This window comes from Henckelia pumila, chromosome 1, assembly GCF_033568475.1.
Source record: "Henckelia pumila isolate YLH828 chromosome 1, ASM3356847v2, whole genome shotgun sequence".
Taxonomy (NCBI): Eukaryota; Viridiplantae; Streptophyta; class Magnoliopsida; order Lamiales; family Gesneriaceae; genus Henckelia; species Henckelia pumila.
This window is the reverse complement of record NC_133120.1, coordinates 138,154,700-138,175,914: the sequence shown is the minus strand read 5'-3', so window position 1 is coordinate 138,175,914 and position 21,215 is coordinate 138,154,700. Positions and strand designations below refer to the sequence as shown.

General features: G+C 36.3%; 1 long non-coding RNA gene across 5 annotated transcripts; it reads right to left on the bottom strand.

The window, feature by feature from the left end:
* Positions 1-17,014: 17,014 nt before the first annotated feature.
* Positions 17,015-20,620, bottom strand: LOC140874778 (uncharacterized). 5 transcript variants are annotated; one of them, XR_012148216.1, is made up of 5 exons: positions 18,366-20,620; positions 18,054-18,164; positions 17,898-17,978; positions 17,739-17,810; positions 17,015-17,188 (listed from the first exon to the last, which is right to left on the bottom strand). It is a non-coding gene; the product is annotated as an uncharacterized lncRNA (long non-coding RNA). The 5 variants fall into 5 exon arrangements; XR_012148214.1 differs by lacking the exon at positions 17,015-17,188 and having other exon boundaries at positions 17,607-17,810; positions 18,366-18,511; positions 19,508-20,620; XR_012148215.1 differs by lacking the exon at positions 17,015-17,188 and having other exon boundaries at positions 17,607-17,810; positions 18,366-19,682; positions 20,071-20,620.
* Between the last annotated feature and the right edge of the window lie 595 nt (positions 20,621-21,215).

Sequence of the window (21,215 nt, the reverse complement as noted above, 5' to 3'; positions counted from 1 at the left end):
TCAAATGTTGCCGAAAATACTGTGTGTAGACAGCTGAAACAATCTTGAACATCATCCCCGTTTTTCAAACTCGCAAAATCGGTTGGGAATTTCAAAATGCGTTCAACATAAAAGTTGTACATCGTCCAACATTACATCTACCTACCGAAGCCCGGCTGCGCGTGGCCATCAGAGCGGCCACACACACTGCCACAATGGCGTGTGAGTTACACGCGCTGCCCCGTTCCAGCGGTTCTCAATGACCAAAGTTTTCTGCACCATTTTTAAGCCTTCTTAGAAAGTTTGGTGATATTTGGACTTTTATTTTAGTTATGAATTTTTTAAGTTTTAATCAACATTTTTCGGTACAATTTTTATAAAGAAATGATTTTAAAAGATTCCAACACCCACTAAGATTTCCAACTAGAAAATCACTCAAATTATGTTTATAGGAATTTACATTGGCTTGAACTCATCGATTTGCTCAGAATAGTAAGTTATTGGGTTCATGTTTATTACTGATTTTTTCAATATTAATCTTTGGTATTTGGCCTGGAATTTATGGTATAGTTTTATATAATATGATTTAATCATATATTTCATCATCTTGTGCATTTTTCGTTTTATTGATCATATTGTTCTGCATATTTGATCACTGGACTATTATTGGTTTCTGAGTAGTTATGGATCTGCTACTAACTGAATGAATGACTGAGAATAATTTGAGCTTAGACAATGGTCTTTATACTGGATTGCTGCTCCAATGGACAACGCGGCTTTGGTACGAAAAGTGAGTCTAGTGAATAGGTATAAATCTTGGTATATGGTTCATTTGAACAACTTGACATCAATTCGGAAATGTAAGTTCACCTTGGCTTGTAAATGATTGATTGTCTAGATCCTACTTGAGTACGCGGGGAAAAATGCTACACCCAATGCCAGTGGGAGCCATCTCTTTAGCGCACGATATCCACTTTAGAATCTTGAATAGACACTGCAGTTCACTTGACAGGATATTTGTAGTGACCCACACCATGATCACCAACTAATCAGAAGCTTAAGCATGCATTTAACTTAACAAATCAAATAATCAGAAATAACAGCGAAAACCATAAACAACAATTAAAATACCAAGTAAAATGCTGATATACAACCATATCGAATTCAAATGTATTATTCCAAATACATAACAACTGAAAACATCTCTGCTGGCCATCTGCAACCTAAGCCCTCCTGGAACCACCCGCCTCATCCAACCGCAAAACTGTCCTATGGAATAGGGTGTCCAGAAACAAAGTATGGGACGTGAGCATAAAACACTCAGTACGAGAGTATGAGTATACAGTATTATACGTGCATGTATGCAAGTGAACTAGGTACCAAGACACTCAAGTCAAGAAACAAGCTCATAGACCGGGCCCAGGGTATATAGCACGCTGCGCAGTCGCCTCAGAAGGTGGCTCATATACCCAGTGGATAATTGTGATCTGATACTAGTACAATTGTCCAACCATAATGGTGACCTGACATAGGACTTAAGTATCCAACCATAATGGTGACCTGACACAAGACTTACGTCTCCAACCATCCACAAACTCGTAGGGTGAGCGCCCTACTACAGGATATCTCTAGGATAAATGATCAATATGCTCATGTATGAAACATACAATCATGACATGATGTATCATATAAATCATGCAATCACATAATACATGCAAATACATAATACATGCATACTCAATCTGGATATCTCGAATAATACTTCCGTACCTCATATACTAGGAAAGCTAAACCAGCTCTATGTCCAAGCCTATAGTCTGCAGTACAATGCAAATTTCTCATGCATTATAAAATTATTCTAAAAGCCTTATCTAAGATATAGAATACTCTCTATTTACTATAAGGAGCTAGAGTTATACCTGCGTCCGTTGTCAGCCCTCTGATGATGACTGCCCCAGTAATTGGGCACCTATCCGCTGCAACCCCGGAGCTCCTCGCTCACTCCCGGACCAAGCCTAGGAAGGCTAGAAATCACCTAGACTACACTAGAGCCGAGAGAGAGGCTTTGAATTTGGTGTGCAAAATGTGATCATCGGATGGCCTATTTATAGGCGGAGATCGGACGCTCCGATCCTTGCATGTGCAACACGTCACTGCATGCACAGTTCGAAAGCTCCAATCCCTACTTCGGAGGCTCAGAACTGCTGCGTGTCCGATCAGCATTGACACCTCATAAGCTGCATGGATTAACTGAGATTGGTCGCTCCGATCCTGGTTCAGACGGTCCGATTTGTCCGTAGCCTCCGATCCTCTGATTCATGCCTACGTAGGGTTCGGACCTTTCAATCTCAAGTTCGGACGCTCCGAACTTCCCTTGGCCAAAATTTCAAAAATTTCCCAATTATTTCAAAATTAAGCATATAATCCCTGCTTAATCGTTTTATTCAATTAATCTTGTAAAAAAATGGAACCGGATCATTACATTCTCCCCCACTTAAGATATTTTCGTCCTCGAAACAAATCTTAAGTACTGAATGCAGTTAATATTGAATAATCATCTTTTATTCAAACTGAACATTTTACAAGATATAACTGAAATACAACTCAATCAGAACAATTTTGGATAATTTGTACGCATACTGCTCTCAAGTTTCCAAGTGGCTTCTTCAGTGCCTCGACGTTGCTACTGAACTAGAACAAGAAGAATGATCTTATTACATAAGACCTTATCCTTATGACCTATGATACGCAAAGGTCTCTTCACATACGTTAAATCTGTATCCACTGTACTGCAGACGGCTGTAAGAAATGATGCTCATCTGCCACATACCATCATAACAATGATACATGTAATACATCTTGGATACTTGACAAATACTGAGGTAACACCAACCTGTAAGCTAAATCTCCAATACTTTCTAGGATTTCAAATGGACCAATGAAACTAGGAGATAGCTTACCCTTGAGCCCGAATCTCAAAATCCTGCGGAATGGTGAAACTTTCAAGAACATCTTCTCGCCCAATTCAAACTTCAAAGGTCTGCGCTTAACATTCGCATAACTAGCCTGCCGATCCAGCGCAGTCTTAATTCGTTTCTTGATCTGCCCGACAATATCAATAGCCTGCTGGACTAACCTTGGTCTCTCTACTTGCCGCTCCCCCACTACTTCCCAGAATAGTAGAGTACGACATTGACCGCTTAATTTGGTATTAAAAATTATTACTGGCAAGCGTACCAGGTCAAGTAATAGTAAAGTGGACAGAAGTCCAGATGTCGAACCCACAGGGACTGAAGGTATGATTACCAAAATATATTTATTTCCACCTAATCTAAACAAAATAATAAAAATTGATTTGATTGAATAAATTAAAATAAAACTATTAATTAAATAAATCAATAGAATTAATTAAAATAAAAAAAATGCAGCAAAATAATTAGAATAAACTTCAATAACGAGAAATTCGATCAAAGACACACGCAGGTACCAAACAAATCAAGCAACCAAATGACAAATTTAGGATTCATATTAATCTTAAATCACAAAGAATTCCCATAAATTATTTAACAGTCTATTTCTAGAACAATTAAACCTATTCAAATATTGACGGATCAATATTTCATAATTCAAATCAAATTCGAATGCATTAGGAATTTTGAGAATTCAGTTTTCACCTAAAGCCACTTACTGAAACCGAATACTATTTCTAGTCGATTTAACCATATGTTAATTATTGGAGTGATCGAAATCAATTCCTCATCTGTTGACTTGGAATTGATTAAAAAGCAAGTAAATAGTTGATTAAGTTATTCACAAGACAGAATTTAAATCCAATAATCAATTATATAAATAAAAATCTGAAAAATCCCGAAATAATATCCAAGTATTCAACAATGATTTGTTCGGCTCAATCTCGTGGCCTTGATTGAAAAGAAACTACTACTCCATAAACGAAATCATGATTCAAACAAAGTTTTTAATCATGAACTAAAAATAAAAAGAAGAAAAGGAAGAAGAAAAGAGAAATCTTCACTCCCAAAGACTGTAGTAGCGGCCGCCTCTGTGTTGTATCTTCTACATTCTGGAACCCCCTCTACTGATCTCTAATCTCCAATTTATATGGCTTGAAAATCCCACTAAAAAATCTCGCAAAACAGGAATTTTTATTTTCGAAAATTCTAAATTTTTTCTGATCGCGATCTCTTGCTCGAGCACGTAAACGTGCGTTGAGCGAGCACACTTCTGTCTTGATTCTTTTTCTGCCCGTATATCTCGCTGGAGCGCATAAAGTTGCGCTCGAGCGAGTAATTTTCTGCATCGAGAAAATTTCACGCACAGACCAACATGCGCAAATGCGCCTTATCCCCCGCAGATGCTCCTTTTCTCTTTTCTCTTCAATGCGCAGAGGCGTAGATTATGTCGCAGAAGTGCCTTTCCTTGTTTCTTCAATACGCGTAGTTGCGCCATACCTCATGCAGAAGCATTCCTCATCTTCTCTTTTTATTCGTCTCATGCAGTTTCTCCACATTACACGCAGAAGCGCCTTCTTTGCTTCTTCAACAAGCACAGATGCGCAGCTCACGACACGCAGATTCGTGGATTCAAGGTGCAAAATCACTTATTCATGTAGGTACAGCTGCATAAATCTCATGCATAACAGCGCATGGGTTCTTTCTTCAATCCCGTTTCGCAGCTTGCCTCATTTTCACCCCAAATTCCGAGTTTCCTTCTATTTTTCTGAAAATAAACCAAGGAGAATGACGTGCATACACATGAAATAAAACACACAAAAACACACAAAAAATAATATGAATGCATGCAAAATAGACATAAAAATATCACAAAATAATGCCTACAAAATGCACTTATCAACACCCCCATACTTAAATCTTGCTCGCCCTCGAGCAAGACAAACAATGCTACAAACAACAAATTAGGAACAGTTCATGGGAATTTTCCTTAGAGAATTCATATGTCAACTTAAAAACCCAAATGCTCACAACGTTCATAATACACCTCCGGTTTAGCGTGAACGTGCGTCTGTGCGATGTTATTCCAGTTACATGCAACTTAGAAGGAATCCGTTTTAAGACTGCTTAACGACCTAAAAACACATCAATGCAAGAGTCACTCTCATGCATCCATTTCTTCCAATTACCTCTAACAAACACACTTTCCATGAGATTATTTTTACGCACCGCCGGATTTTGCACCCAGCTTTTTAAACGCTCCAATAATTACCCGCAAACTTAGCTATAACTGTGATAGGATTTGGATTTCGATCCCCACGTCTATAGTCCGGATGGAGCATCAACCCCATTGAATCCGCAGACTAAGTTTCAGACTAGGCAATTAGGATTTCAATCTCTTGCCCGAAACCCGGATGGAGTTGTTATTAGTTTTTCAAAAATGAACTCTTTAATTTTTATAACTTTGCAACCCCATTTATTCCGCATACATAGCCAAGGACAAGGTAAAGAGGATTTCAATTCCTTGTCAATGACCCGGATGGAGTTGAATGTAAAAATTCGTATCAATTTCATTTTTTAAAAATATTTGGTGCGCCCAAGATCATAAGTGCAATTGTTAGAGGTTCATTAAAAATCAAAAGACACATTTAAGATCACTTAGCACCTAGTGTCGTGCAATGGTCAAACAGACACAAACATCATCAATTTTATCGCTACAATTCACTGGTCTAACATGAGTCCTTAAAAATATTCACGATTGAACCTACAGTTTCTCATGTCAAGTCAAGAGCAAACATTTTACAAAAAAATTTCACAAAAATCATAAATTCCTACCATCCTCGGCTCCCATTCATTATCCTACTTACACACAAGCAAACAAACACAAAACAAACGAAATGCAAACAGACAAAACGAACTATATGCAACACAAACACAAAACACAATAAAATATGAACTAGACTACTGCACCCCCATACTTATCCAAAGCATTACTCTCAATGCTTCAGAACAATTTACAGGATGAAAAACGAACAAATACAAATAATAAAATGAACACAATAAAAAAATTAACACTCCCATGGTTATAGGTTCATCCGCTTTCTTCTCGGTAGTATCAGTTGGGGCGATAGCAGCAGACTGAGTATAGAAGCAGGCATGGAAAACTGGCATGGGAAAGAAGCAAAAATCAAATGAAAATAAACATAAACATAAACATAAACCAAAGATAAAATAAAGAGAAAGGGACAGAACACTGGGTTGTCTCCCAGTCAGTGCTAAATTTATAGTCTATAGCCCAACTATATTCCCTTCTTTAGTGGCCAAATTCAAGGTGGATCATCCACTGTCTTGGATGAAGTCTGATCAATCCTACCACTGCTTGCTTCACTTCTATAGAGATTTTTCATGGGACTGATTCCTTTGAAGAGCTGAACCTGCTGACATTCCCCAATATCATGAATCACATCTATACAATTCACAACAGAGCAAGAGTTTGAATTTGGGATATCATCAGCTGACTTAAACATATGGAACACGACTTTCTCTCCATTCAGCCTTAACACCAATTCCCCCTTTTCAGCATCAACTAACGCTCGAATCATGGCTAAAAAGGGACGTCCTAGAATTAGAGGAACCTCGCAATCTTCATCCTTTTCAAGAATAATAAAATCAACAGGATAAATAAACTGATCTATCTTGACTAGGACATTTTACACTATCCCTCGCAGATATTTTATTTATCTATCAGCAAATTTAAGAGAGATAGAGGCAGGTTCAATATTTTCTATACCTAATTTCGGAGCAAGTGAATAAGGCATCAAATTTATGATCGATCCTAAATCACACAAAACATTATCAAATGATAAAATTCCAATTTGTCATGGAATATAAAAACTTCCTGGATACTGAAATTTTTGTGGGCGCTTATTCTGAAGAACAGCCGAGCACTCATTCATTGTGACCCGCGTCAGATCATTTAGCTTCTTTTTTTTATTTTTCAACAATTCCTTCAAAAATTTGGCATAATTTGGCATCTGAGCTAAAGCATCTGCAAAAGGTATGTTGATATACAGTTTTTTGAAAATTTCAAGAAACTTTTTAAATTTAAGATCGAAAAATAATTGCTTAGCTCACTGGGGAAAGATAAAGTAGAAATATCAACATCATTTTTAATTTCAAATTTTGAAGTCTTACCTTTCTTACCTGCTGTGGAGGAATTTTCAGCACGCGCATACTCCTTGGAATCTACATTTTTCGGCCTCTCCACAGTCTTTGCTTTGTCCTTTTGCTCAGGTTTTTCAGATTGTGATCTATTCATGACCATGATAGCATTCACGCCCTTGGGATTTGGTTCAGTTTTGCTCGGTAGTGAACCAGGTGTTCTGGTCAAAAGTTGGGTTGCTATCTGAGCCATTTGAGTCTCCAACTTTTGCAACATAGCTTGTTGATTTTGCAGTCTTGCCTCTGTTACCGCAACATACTTCACCATTATCTCCTCAATGCTCGGCTTCTGCACCTCTTGCTTAGGTTGATTCTGTCAGTTCTGATTGTAGGTGTTGTTGTATGAGTTGTACGGCTGTCGTCCTTGGTTTCCTACAAAATTAGCCGCCTCCACCTCAAACAATTTTTGTTACTCTGTCTTATTCCCCTGTACTTGATTAATTGGAGTTGTTTTCATAAGTGTCATCTGGTGTGTTAGAGCGTCAATCTTCGCATTCATGGTCATTAAAGCATCAACTTCAAGAACTCCAGCCTTCCTCTCCTTCTTCACATCCGGCCACCCAATATTACTTTCTGCCATATTGAAAATTATTTCCCAAGAATCTGTCGGCGTCTTCTTGAATATACTTCCACAAGCTGCAGCATCCAACATAGAACGCGCTAATGGATCGGTTCCATTATAGAATGTCTGCGTCTGCTGGCTCTGAGTGAGATTATGCTGAGGACACGTCCTCAAAATCTTCTTAAATCTGGTCCATGCGACATGTAAGGACTCTCCCTCCTTTTGCCTGAAATAAATAATGTCAAAAAATAACTTTTTCATCTTCGTAGGAGTAAAATACTTGTTCATAAAAGTTTGAACAAGCTCAGTCCAGGTAGTTATAGAACCGGTAGGCTGATCTTCTAGCCACTTAAGTGCATCCCCCTGTAGAGAAAATTGGAATAACCGCAGTCTCACAGCATCAGAGGTTATCCCATTAAACTTAAACATGTCACAGTTCGACAAGAATCTCTCCAGATGACCGTAAGGATCTTCTTGAGAAGTGCCCCCAAACCGTTCTTGAAGCTGGATCATCTGAATGATAGAAGGCTTCAGCTCAAAACTGTTTGCCTCAACAACAGGACGAACTATATATGCTATATTCATATCCTTCAACAGGTGGGCGAATTAGATCCAGAATTGTAGGATTGTCTGCAATCTCTTCGTCTAAATCTTCCTCTGACTCTGATTCAAGCTCTAGATTAAGATTCCTCTTTGCCTTCCGAATTCTGCTCAGTGTGCCCTCGATCTCCAAGTCAAGTGGTAAGAGATCTTTGGTGCGTCGATTGCTATGCATGCACAAGGTAAAAGTACCTGAAAATCATAGACAAAGCAAAATATTCAGAATTAAAATAAATAAATACTAAAAAAAAGCCTAGTCTCAAGTAAAATAAAAATTTTGATATCACTATCAGTCCTCGGAAATGGAGCAAAAAACTTGACCGCTTAATTTCGTATTAAAAATAATTACTGGCAAGCGTACAAGGTCAAGTAATAGTAAAGTGGATAGAATTCCAGCTGTCAAACCCACAGGGACTGAAGGTATGATTACCAAAATATATTTATTTCCACCAAATCTAGACAAAATAATAAAAATTGATTTGATTGAATAAATTAAAATAAAACTATTAATTAAATAAATCAATAGAATAAATTAAAATAAAAAACGCAGCAAAATACTTAGAATAAACTTCAATAACGAGAAATTCGATCAAGGACATACGTAGGTACCAAACAAATCATGCAACCAAATGGCAAATTTAAGATTTGGATTAATCTTAAATCACGGCGAATTCCCCTAAATTATTTAACAGTCTATTTTTAGAACAATTAAACATATTCAAATATTGACGAATCAATCTTTTATAATTCAAATCAAATTTGAATGCATTAGGAATTTTGAGAATTCATTTTCCACCTAAAGCCGCATACTAAAACCGAATACTATTTCTAGTCGGTTTAACCATATGTTAATTATCAGAGTAATCAAAATCAATTCCTCCTCTATCGAATTGGAATCGATTAACAAGTAAGTAAATAGTTGATCAAGTTATTCACAAGGCATAATTTAAATCCAATAATCAATGAAATAAATAAAAATCTAAAAAATCCCAAAATAATATCCAAGTATTCAACAATGATTTGTTCGGCCCAATCTCGTGGCCTTGATCGAAAAGAAACTACTACTCCATAAACAAAATCATGATTCAAACTAAGTTTTTAATCATGAACTAAAAATAAAAAGAAGAAAAGGAAGAAGAAAAGAGAAATCTTCACTCCCAAAGTCTGTAGTAGCCGCCGCCTCTGTGTTGTATCTTCTACATTCTGGAACCCCCTCTACTGATCTCTAATCTCCTATTTATATGGCTTGAAAAGCCCACTAAATAAAGCCCGCAAAACAGGAATTTTATTTCCGAAAATTCTAAGTTTTTTCTAATCGCGATCTCTCGCTCGAGCGCATAAACGTGCGCTTGAGCGAGCATACTTCTGTCTCGATTCTTTTTCTGCCCGTATTTATCGCTCGAGCGCATAAAGGTGCGCTCGAGCAAGAACTTTTCTGCCTCGCGAAAATTCATGCACAGACCAACACGCGCAAATGCGCCTTATCCCCCGCAGATGCGCCGCCTCTTCTCTTTTCCCTTCAATGCGCAGAGCCGCAGATTATGGCGTAGAAGCGCCTTTCCTTGTTTCTTCAATACACGCAGTTGTGCCATACCTAATGCAGAAGCGCTCCTCATCATCTCTTCTTATTCGTCTTGCACAGATGCTCCCCATTACACGCAGAAGCGCCTTCTTTCTTTCTTCACCAAACGTAGATGCGCAGCTCACGACACGCAGATGCGTGAATTCAAGGTGCAACAACACTTATTCATGTAGGTACAACTGCATAAATCTCATGCATAACAACGCATGAGTTCTTTCTTCAATCCCGTTTCACAGCTTGTCTCATTTTCACGTGCATACACATTAAATAAAACACACATAAAATAATATGAACGCATGCAAAATAGACATAAAAATATCACAAAATAATGCATACAAAATGCAATTATCAACATCGTCGCCCATAAAACACCTCAAACGGAGCCATCCCTATACTACGATGGTAGATGTTGTTGTACGCGAACTCAATCAAAGGCAACTGATCTTGCCAAGCTGGACCAAAATCCAAAGAACAAGCACGTAGAATATGAGTACGAATCATGTGCTCTGACTGTCCGTCAGTCTCCGGGTGATATGCAGTACTCAAACTAAGAGTAGTACTCATAGAGCGCGAAAAACTCCCCCAGAATCTGGAAGTAAAACTAGGGTCTCGATCGCTGACTATGCCTACAGGCACTCCGTGCAATAGAACAATCTCCTGGATGTACAAACGAGTCATCCTGTCAAAACTATAGTCCTGGTTATAAGGAATGAAATGTGCTAACTTGGTGAGTTAGTCCACCACAACCCAAATAGCATCACAATTCCTGGAGGATACCGGCAAATGGGTCACGAAATCCATCGTGATCAACTCCCATTTCCATTCAGGAATAGGTAGACTATACAGCAATCCTATAGGTTGTCGGTGCTCTCCCTTGACCTGCTGACATACCAGACATCTCGAAACATACTGATACACACTTCTCTTCATTCCCTTCCACCAGAACCTAGAACGGAAATCTTTGTACATCCTGTTGCTTCATGAAAGAATACTCAACTTAGAACGATGGGCTTGAAATAGAATCTCCTCCCTCAAAGTATCATATTCTAGAACAATAACATGACCATAAAAACAAAGAAAATCATCTGACTGATAGTGGAATCCAGATGTACAATTATCTCTAGCTAAACAAGCCAAACGCTGGGTCTTCGGGTCAAACATCTGAGCATCTCGAATCCGAGAACAAAGCTGGCTCAGATAAAATTGCAAACATATGGATACTTTGAATACTTTTCTTATGCTTGAAGGTATACCCTGAAGAACAACAATCTTCAATGATACTAGTTAAAGAACCAATCTGGAGTGCGGACATTCGCACATTGCGACTCAAGGAATTAGCAGTGAGATTAGCAGCTCGTGGATGGTATTTAATTTCACAGTCATAATCTTTTAGTAAATCCATCCAACGTCTCTGTCTCATGTTTAACTCTTCCTGAGTGAACAGATACTTGAGACTCTTGTGATCTATGAAGATCTCAAATCTCTCGCCATACAGATAATGAAGCCAGATCTTCAATGCAAAGACAATTACCGCTAACTCAAGATCATGCATTGGATAATTGTTCTCGTTAACTTTCAACTTTCTAGAGACGTATGCAATCACATGCACATTCTGAGTCAGGACACATCCCAGTCCCTGTAGAGAAGCATCATTTTACACCACATACCCTCCATATCCAGACGGTAAAGCGCATATAGGCGCAGAAGTCTGCCCTCTACAAAGCTAACAGAAATTTTCTTCACATTCCGAGTACCACTCAAAATTCACACCCTTTCGAGTAAGTTGTGTAAGAGGTCGAGCTGGCTGAGAGAAATTCGTGGTAAAGAGACAATAATATCCTGCTAGACCCAGAAACTATGGATCTCAGCTACCGTCGTTGGACACGACCAATTCATTACAGCCTCAATCTTTCTCGGATCCACAGAAACTCCATCCCTGGATATAATATGACCAAGAAATACCACTTGATCTAGCCAAAGCTCACACTTACTCAGCTTAGCGTATAACTGTATTCCCCTCAGAGTCTGCAACACAAGTCTCATATGATACGCAAGCTCATTCATATCACGCGAATATCACATATCAGTTACATGTCCCACTACAGCGCAAATTACACATGCCTTTGTAGTCTGTCCATTTCCTATAGCCATTTGACGCACAAGAGACGTCAGTTTAATCAATTGTTGCTCAAGAGAATTAACATTTAACTCATTATTCTTTTTGGGTGCAGATTCACTTCTGTTGGTTCCAAATTGTTGAGAATTGGCAGCCATATTTTCGATTAAGTTCCTTGCCTCTCGTGGAGTTTTGTCCACAAAAACTCCTCCACTGGCTGCATCTACCATGCTCCTGTCATTAGGTAACAAACCTTCATATCAATATTGAATTAAAAGGTTCTCACTTATCTGATGTTGCGGACAGCTAGCACACAGCTTTTTGAACCGCTCTCAGTATTCATGAAGTGACTTCCCCATATATTGCTTGATGTCTTATATCTCCTTCCTGATATTCGCTGCTCTAGAAGCTGGGAAATATTTCTCCAGAAAAATTCTCTTCATTTCAGTCCAGGTTGTGATGGATCCAGGAGGTAAATAGTACAACCAATCCTTTGCAGCATTCTTCAAAGAAAAAAGAAAGGCTCTCAATTGGATCTGCTCCTATGTTACTCCATGGGATTTCATACTCGTGCATACCGCATGGAATTCCATCAAGTGCTTGTGAGGATCCTCACCTGCGAGACCATGAAAAGAAGGCAATAAGTGAATTAGTCCGGATTTTAACTCAAACATAGCATTAGCTTCTAGAGTAGGAAAAGTAATGCATAAAGGTTGCTGGTTGAGATCAGGAGTGCCAAGTTGTCTCGGGCTCATATTTGCGTTGGCAACCATCTCTTCCTAAGGATTTTCAATTTGATGTTCGTCCTCTTCTAATCTCCTTCGAGCTTCTCTTTGTCGTTGATGAAAAGTTTTATCAATCTCAGGATCGTAGGGAAATTCTTCTTCTGAAGATTCTCCTGCAGACATGAACGACTAGAGAAGTACTAGAAGAAAAGAAAAGAAACAAAATAAGACAAAACAAAATAACTAGAACACAATAAATTAAATATCATTCCCCGACAACAACACCAAAATTTGGTAACGCTTAGTCGTATCGCACCAAAATTACCCAACTCAACTCAGATAAATAAAATATGTAGTAGCGAGAGTAGGGATCGTTCCCACGAGGAAACCGAAATTTATTCGTGTTCTTTAAAAATAATAAAAATAAATAAATAGGGGATTTTTGGGTTGAAATTTAACTACTAAAAAATTAAAAAAATTTAAAATAAATTTTATCACTAGCATGCAAGATTAAGAATATAAGAAATCAATAAATGAACAAGCCTTGTATCGGTCGACTACACCCTTGAAGTTATTCATTAGATCATCGATTATCTAAAATATTTAATTCCCATTGAATATTCATCATTGAAAACTTAATTCTTATCTCACCTTAATTTTAATTAATTAGACACAAGCGTTCTAGAATAACCCTTACCAATAAATCAACCAAGATACAAGCGATCAAGATTTAAATCTATGGTAGCATTTAAACTAGTGAGATTGATGAATCTCGACAACACATATACAAGCAGATGCATTTCATCTAGTCAATTATTGTTCCTACGAATTAACAAATTCACAAGCGGAAAATATTAATCACAGTTGCTTCACAAATTTTATGGATCAAACAATTACGGATTTGATTTCTAATTAAGCAGTAGATTGTATAATAAAATCACAGGGTGATCAATCCAATAATCTCACATACAAGCATAAAATATGAAAGGAATATTTTATTCCTTAAAATTCCATAATTCTAAAAAGATTTTATTTTAAAATCTTTTGTCTTTCTTGGACATGAAGTAAGTTTTGGATATATTGTTTAAATATTAGTTTCGCTGTTTAATAAGATTTGAGGTATTATGATTACTTATCATATCATATTTAACTTATTTGTTTCTTATGTTTTGCAGATTTGATATGATCAAATCTAGGAGAATCTTATGCATATATGGAAAGCAAGATATTTAGGATTCTAGTCTATATATGAGATAGACGCATACGTGCAAAGAGAGACACTGACTGAGATATAAAGAGAGTCGACTGTGAGAACCTGAACACGTATATTGTGAGAAAGCTAAAGATTTCTCTGAAGCTTATTTTGGTCGTGTTCTTACTTTTTGCCTTGAAGAATTGAAGAACACTTGAAGATCAAAGATCAAAGAGTGTTTCGTTTCTACAAGTTTTGGCATCAAGATTTTTCTCTTTACTTTGTTTTCTTTATTCTATTCCATATAGAATTTTTAGGATAACTTTTACTCTTTAATTTCTCATATGTTTTGAGAAATTGATTTTTACAATGATCACTAGTTTTAGGGTTTGTAAAACTTTTTGAATTATTTTCTAGTGAAGTTTTGCCCTGAGGCGCTGCAAGAGTATTTTATACTCTTGCTTAAATCAAATGAGTCTATTTATTTGGTTGCTTGTTTATTTTATTCACGTTTAAATTATATTCCGCTGCAAATTACTCAATGTGTTATTGTAGGTATTGTCAACACCTTGTGACAACACCTAAAACTGTTCATGTGCAACCCCATTCCCTTACAAGTGACATTAGAGCCATCTTCTTGATATACTAAGAACTGATCTTGGTTTGTTTATTTTATTACATGGAATAAGATGGACTTGTCGTCTGTTGCGAACTCGTTTTTGAAACCTCCGGTCCTTGATGTCACAAATTATGCACTATGGAAGACTATGATGCGATATACTATCAAAGTGATGGATGTTCGTGCTTGGCAAAGCATTCTGACTGGTTGGACTCCTCCAAAGATGTTAGATCCAAAAGGATAATATATTATCAAGTAAGAAGAAACTTGGACCGTCGAGGAAACACAAATTTCAAGCTACAATGCTAAAGCACTCAATGCAATCTTCTCATCTGTGGATATGAGAATGTTTGGACTCATAGCTGACTGCACTATCGCTAAGGATGCTTAGGAAGCTCTTCAAGAACACTGTGAAGGAACTGATAGTGTGAGAAGAACAAGACTGAGATTACTAAACACAAAATTCGAGAGTATCAGGATGGATGAGAATGAGACTATTGCTGATTATGATAAAAGACTTAGGAAGATAGCTACAGAGGCGCATGCTCTTGGAGGACCTATTGCTAGTGAAAGTATGGTGAACAAGGTTATTCGATCTCTGCCAAAGAGATTAAATGGGAAGATTTTGGCGCATGAGAAAGTGAAAGACACCTCAAAGATGAAGATGACTGAACTGATTAGTATCCTTCAAGTTTTTGGGATGAATCTTACAGCACAAGAGAAAGATAAAGGGAAATCAATAGCACTTCAAGCTTCAAAGCCCTCATATGAGGAGTATGTTCAATTCCACCAAGAAGTTCATCAGTTTGATTTAGAGGATGATTCGATCTCTCTCATGATTATAAAATTCAATGATTATCTGAAGAAGATGAAATAGACAAGAAAGACGAATCAAAAACTCAAAGCTCCAATGTTTCCTAGCAAGCCTTTGAGAATTACTGGACCAGAACAGTCACCAAAGAAACCTACTGATACTTCTAAGCCCCGTCTGATGCTGAAAGGGAAGAAGAAATCAGTACCAAAGAAGTTAGACACAGTACAATGTCATGCTTGTAAAGGGTTTGGACATTATGCAAATGAGTGTTCTAACACGCTTAGGAAAGGTATGAACACGTCTTTGAGCGACGAAGAGTCTGATGAAGAAGAACAAGAGGATGAAGAAAGCTACACTGCTCTATTTGCCCTACTGGAGAGCAAAAAGAAGTTTAAAGTCAATTCTTTAGGTGTTGCCGCAGGTGTTGCCACACCTGGACGTAATACCTCCCAAAGGTCAGTTTATTTGAATTCTTCCATTACTGATAATGTGTGTAATAATGATTCAAGTGATGATATTATATCCATGGAAGAAGCTCGGATGATGTTTGAAGAACTACATACAGATTGGATTGAAAGGAATAAGATAAATACCATTCTTTCAAAAGAAAATTCTGATTTAAAGGTTGATGTGTCAAGACTTGAAGTTATGTTGAGTAAAAAAGACATGGAACTAAGTCAAGTGAAGGAAGAACTCGGAAAAGAAAAAGCTACATTGGCCAAGTTCAATTCAAGCATTTCCAAGCTTGATTCTCTACTCATGATGGGAAGAGATGGTACGGCTGGTTTAGGTTTTGAAAACAGTAAATTTGAGGTTGGTGAAAGTTCGAAAGGCCCTGTGTTTGTCAAGGAAATTAGCAGTACTGAAATTTCAAACAAAAAGGTCTTACCAATTGATCCTCCAAAACCAATGCCACAGCCTACTGCTCCTTCAATGTCTAGAAGGAAAGGTAAGTACATTTGTCACTACTGTCATAGACCTGGTCATATCAAATCATACTGATTTAAGTTTCAGGAAGACTACAGACAGAGATCTGCATCAAAGGTATTGCCTAAGGTGTTGCCAACACCCTTCCCCAACATCTATAGAAACAGATCTTCTGTAAGAAAAGTTTGGGTACCAAAAGCTGATAATCACTGTCATATGATTTATAATGCTTTGAGAACTAATGTTTCAGGTGCTTGGTACTTTGATAGTGGCAGCTCACGTAATATGACAGGTTCCAAGAAGTTTCTCACTTACTACCACTACAAGAAAAACTCCTAAAGACAACATTTTTTTTCAGTTGTCGTTGGGGGCTCAAAACTGTTGTAAAAACTGGTGTTGTTAAAAATCACGCTCAAAGATAACAGTTTTTAATTGTTGTCTTTGAGAGAGAAGACAACATAAACTGTTGTCTTCTCTCTCAAAGACAACAATTTTTAAATGTTGTCTTTGAGCGTTATTTCTAACAACACGAGCTTTTACAATAGTTTTGAGCTCCCTATGACAACTGAAAAAAAAATGTTGTCTTTTTTCAAATAAAAAACAAAATAAATAAATAAAATAAAATAAAAATTATAATATTATAAATCATTCAAAATAAAAAAAATATTGAAATAAAATTATCATACAATTTTCCAACATTACAAAATAATATTTACGACATTCTAAAAATTTCATATGCAACCAATCAAATGACATAAACATAAAATTCTAAAGTATACATGATAAATATTAAATACAACAAAAACCATAAACATAAATATGAAATTAAATAAAAATTCATTTTTAGCTTGTTTGATCTAATTTCTTTGTCATTGCAATTGCCTGCAAAAACAAACACCAGCAATAATTGTTGAAGTGAAGTTAGTTTGTTAACCAAACATAATATCTATTAAAGCTCTTCTTCTAAAAGCCCAAAAAACGTAAAATATTTTTGATTAATGCATGGTTGATATACGACCATGATTAACACTGTATTATAGTTATTTTCTTAAAATCTGTAAAATATAACAATGTTAAGTGTGAGCCTGAGTCACAGACTCCAAGTCACATGATCAATTTCCTTTTCCCCATAGTTTCTACTGTCCCCTCTTTTCTAATCCAAAATTTCATGACCAACAAGGCCTTAATATTTTCTTCAGTGTTAGATTAAGCTAATTACAACCTTAAAATACACATACTAATAAATGTTTTGAAACATTGAAAACAAACACCCAGGATAGATAACACTATCGCATAAAGATTGAATTAAGCAAAGTGCATTCCAAATGCATAATATAAGTCCATAATATGATATTTTTAAATCTTTCCTCCACATTCCAATATATAATTTAACATACTTTTTCCTGCAAACTATAATTATTTAAGGCCTGACCATTCTAGATTTTCCAGCAGCCATGTCAGCAGAACTTTTTCTTGATGAGCTCTTGCTCTTTCGCTTCTTACTCTGCAGAGAAATGTGAAAAAAAAGAAGAAATATCATACAGCTGCACATTTAAATGCATCAACAAACACAAAAAACAAGCAGACTTACCTAATCTTTTTCAGCGAGTAAGATATATGTCGTTGCATTAGGAGATTCTAAGAATTCTAATAACGTCACAGAGAGTTCTTCCTGGAAAACACAATTGCATATGATCAAAAAACTGAGCATTTATGATTTCAAAACAAAATAAAATAATGATATTACCTTATTTACAGTGGTTTCGAATACAGGAATATTTAGGACATCACAAAAATCCAACAATTTTTCTTTAACACATTTGTCAAGCCTATCTACAACTTTTGCCCTTTGTTTTTCCTGTTGCAAACATCCATTATAAAGTTGAGTTAATTGTTCATGCACACATTATTTATGACTCAATCGTTAAAAAATCATCATAATAATCCAAGAATGACCAATACATTGAGAATTTCCAACAATATCACATTACCTAGTTCGACACTAAATAAACGAGATATAAAAGGGACAAAAATTGAAATCTAGCAGCCATTTTCTAACCTTCGGGCAAAATACTATGGTCAAGAATAGGGACTGGAACCTAGCTATAACTACTATAAAAACCTAACGAATCATAGCTAGACCAGCATTGAAACCGGACATCTCTTTTTCAATGGTGGTTGAGTGGCGGCAGCTCACCAAAGAACCTAAAATTGCAGATGAAATGAGCAGAAAGTTATGGGCTTGACTCAAATACTAACTTGAGCTATGAACCAAGCTAGAACATTAAGAATCGAACTAAAATAGTTGCTGAACTCACCGAAGAAGATGCACGGAGCAACAGGTCAGAAACAGGTGTTCGGTTTAAATTTAATCAAAGGTTTTAATTAAAACTATTGATTACTATGTTCTTCATGTTTCCTTTTTCCATATCCACATGATTTTTCCAAGTTATTCTTATGTAAAACTCCATCTTGTCTGGTGTCCAATAAAATTTAATTAAAGGTATTCATCAAAGGAAGTGATGAACAGTAATAACCACCTAAAAAACAGCACCACATCGCCTTTGGTCTACAAGTGGATTAAACAAATCATTTATATTTGCTAACGACGAAGTGAAATAAAATAGAATAAAAGGTAAACAAAATTGGGAAGAAAGTTAACTTTTTGGACATTAAATTTGAAACAAAGATTTCTAAATGCTACTGCATCTTGACATTGAAAAACAAAATACATTCCCTCCCAACTTCTTCCATTTTCTTCCTCCATAATCCATATATATAATTAAAATGCTCAACTAGTTCAAATCACTAATTGCATCACTCAGACTGAACTTTGCTCGAAATAGCTTGAGGTTCGGTTAATAGCAACTTACAATCGAAAATCTAAGCAAACTTACACAAGAAAGAAGAAGAACAACAACTGCATATTGACCTTGAGGAGAGCTTTATCTCCAAAGAAACTTCAAAAACCAAAGCCAAAAATAAAAATCTACAAATCTAATGCTCTAAACAAAAAGATCAAGCCTTGCACCACAAAGCATTCATCTCAACCTCAAGCCTAAGTTCTTGGCTTCTCCCACCCAACCTGAACTTGACCCCACATAGTAAACAAACACAAAATCACCACTCACAAATATCAAATGTTTATGAAGAAAACCAAAACTAAGGTAGCAAAGGCTTTGAAAAACAAAACCCAGTTACCATCTCGCCGAGGACTATCATCCCTTATTGAACACTGCAGCAAGAACCCATTAATAAAACACCCCGATAACTCCTTTTCGAGTTGCCCCCTATCTTTTCTCACCAAAGATAATAAAGAGTCAAGAGAAAAGGGACTGGAAAATTCAGATTAGACAACTTTGGTATCACACCACACCTAAAAAACGCAGAGAAAATAGGCAAAAAGGTCAATATCGAAGGTGTAAACACAAGTTCCTATAAATATTTAAAATTTAAAAAAAAATTAATTCCTTTGCATGTGTTGGGTTGGCATCACGAGAAGCTAGAACTACAATATTCTATAGTGACGCCGATTGAAATATAGAACCACTTTTAACAGTCCAATACATACACACTGATTTTACTTTCGGATTAATATTTTGCGATCACCCTATAGCTTAAATCATGGAGAGTGCGACATTAATTTATATCAAATAGCAACCCAAAATTTTTGTTTGACAAACGATCATCAGAAATAAATCGAGATAGACAAGTATACACATATTACATAAACAAACAATATGAAATTTCAAGAACAAGTATACCTTGAACTCGTCCAACTAGTGAACCTACAAAAATCCAAAAATGAATATAACGAAATAAAAGGGGAGAAATTCGAATAAATTGAGCGACCATTTTTTAACCTCCAGGCAGCATACTACAGTCAAAAATAGGGGCTCGAACCTAGCTGCAACTAGTCTAAAAATAAAGAATTAGAGCTACACTAGGATGGAAACCGAACAACACTTGTTCCATGGTGCTTGAGTGGCGGCAGCTCGTTGGAGAACCTGTAATCGCTGTTTAAATGAGCATAAAGTTATGGGCTTGGCTCAAATACTAACGTAAGCTTTGAACCCAAGCTAGAACACTAATAATAGCATAGAAATCGGAGCAGAGCTCATCAGAGAAGACGCACGGCAGCAAGTTAGGAATAGGGCTCGGTTTGGGAAAGAAACGAGCATCAAAAATAGAAATTCGTTGTTCAAAACAAAGTTACTAACAGAAGGAATAAAACCCCTCAAACTGTTCGAAATTACATTGACGAAAGGAGGAGATATGAACGTTCAAAGTTTGAGATTTTGAGAGAGGCGAGAATGAGATTTGATAAAAAGGTTTTTATTCTTCTCCTTGTATTCCTTTGTATTTATAGTAATTTTTTTAAAAAATAATAAAGAATTAAAATAAAACAATTTAAAAAAAACGTTGTCAAAATAATCAAATGTGGTCTTTCTCTTATAAAATAATACAACAAGGACAACAATTTAAAAATATGTTGTCTTATATATTTAAAATCCGCTCATAGACAACATTTTTAAAAATTGTTGTATTTTACATTTTAAACAACATAATTCCACAACAGTTGACAAAAAATGTTGTCGTAGCACCCAAAAAACCGCTTAAAGACAACAATTTTTCAAAAACTGTTGTCCTTTTAATAATATAAACTCCCAAAGACAACATTTTTAATTAAAAATATTGTTGTAGAGTAAAAGACAACGATTTTGAGATAAAACTGTTGTCGTTTGAGTGTTGTTAATGAAAGTTTTTCTTGTAGTGTACGTTGAAAAAAAAAGTGGAAAAGTAACCTATGGAGGAGGTTCAAAGGGAAACATTGTTGGAAAGGGAACTCTGAATGTTGCTGGTTTGCCTAAGCTTTGCAATGTGCTTCATGTTGAAGGACTAACTGCAA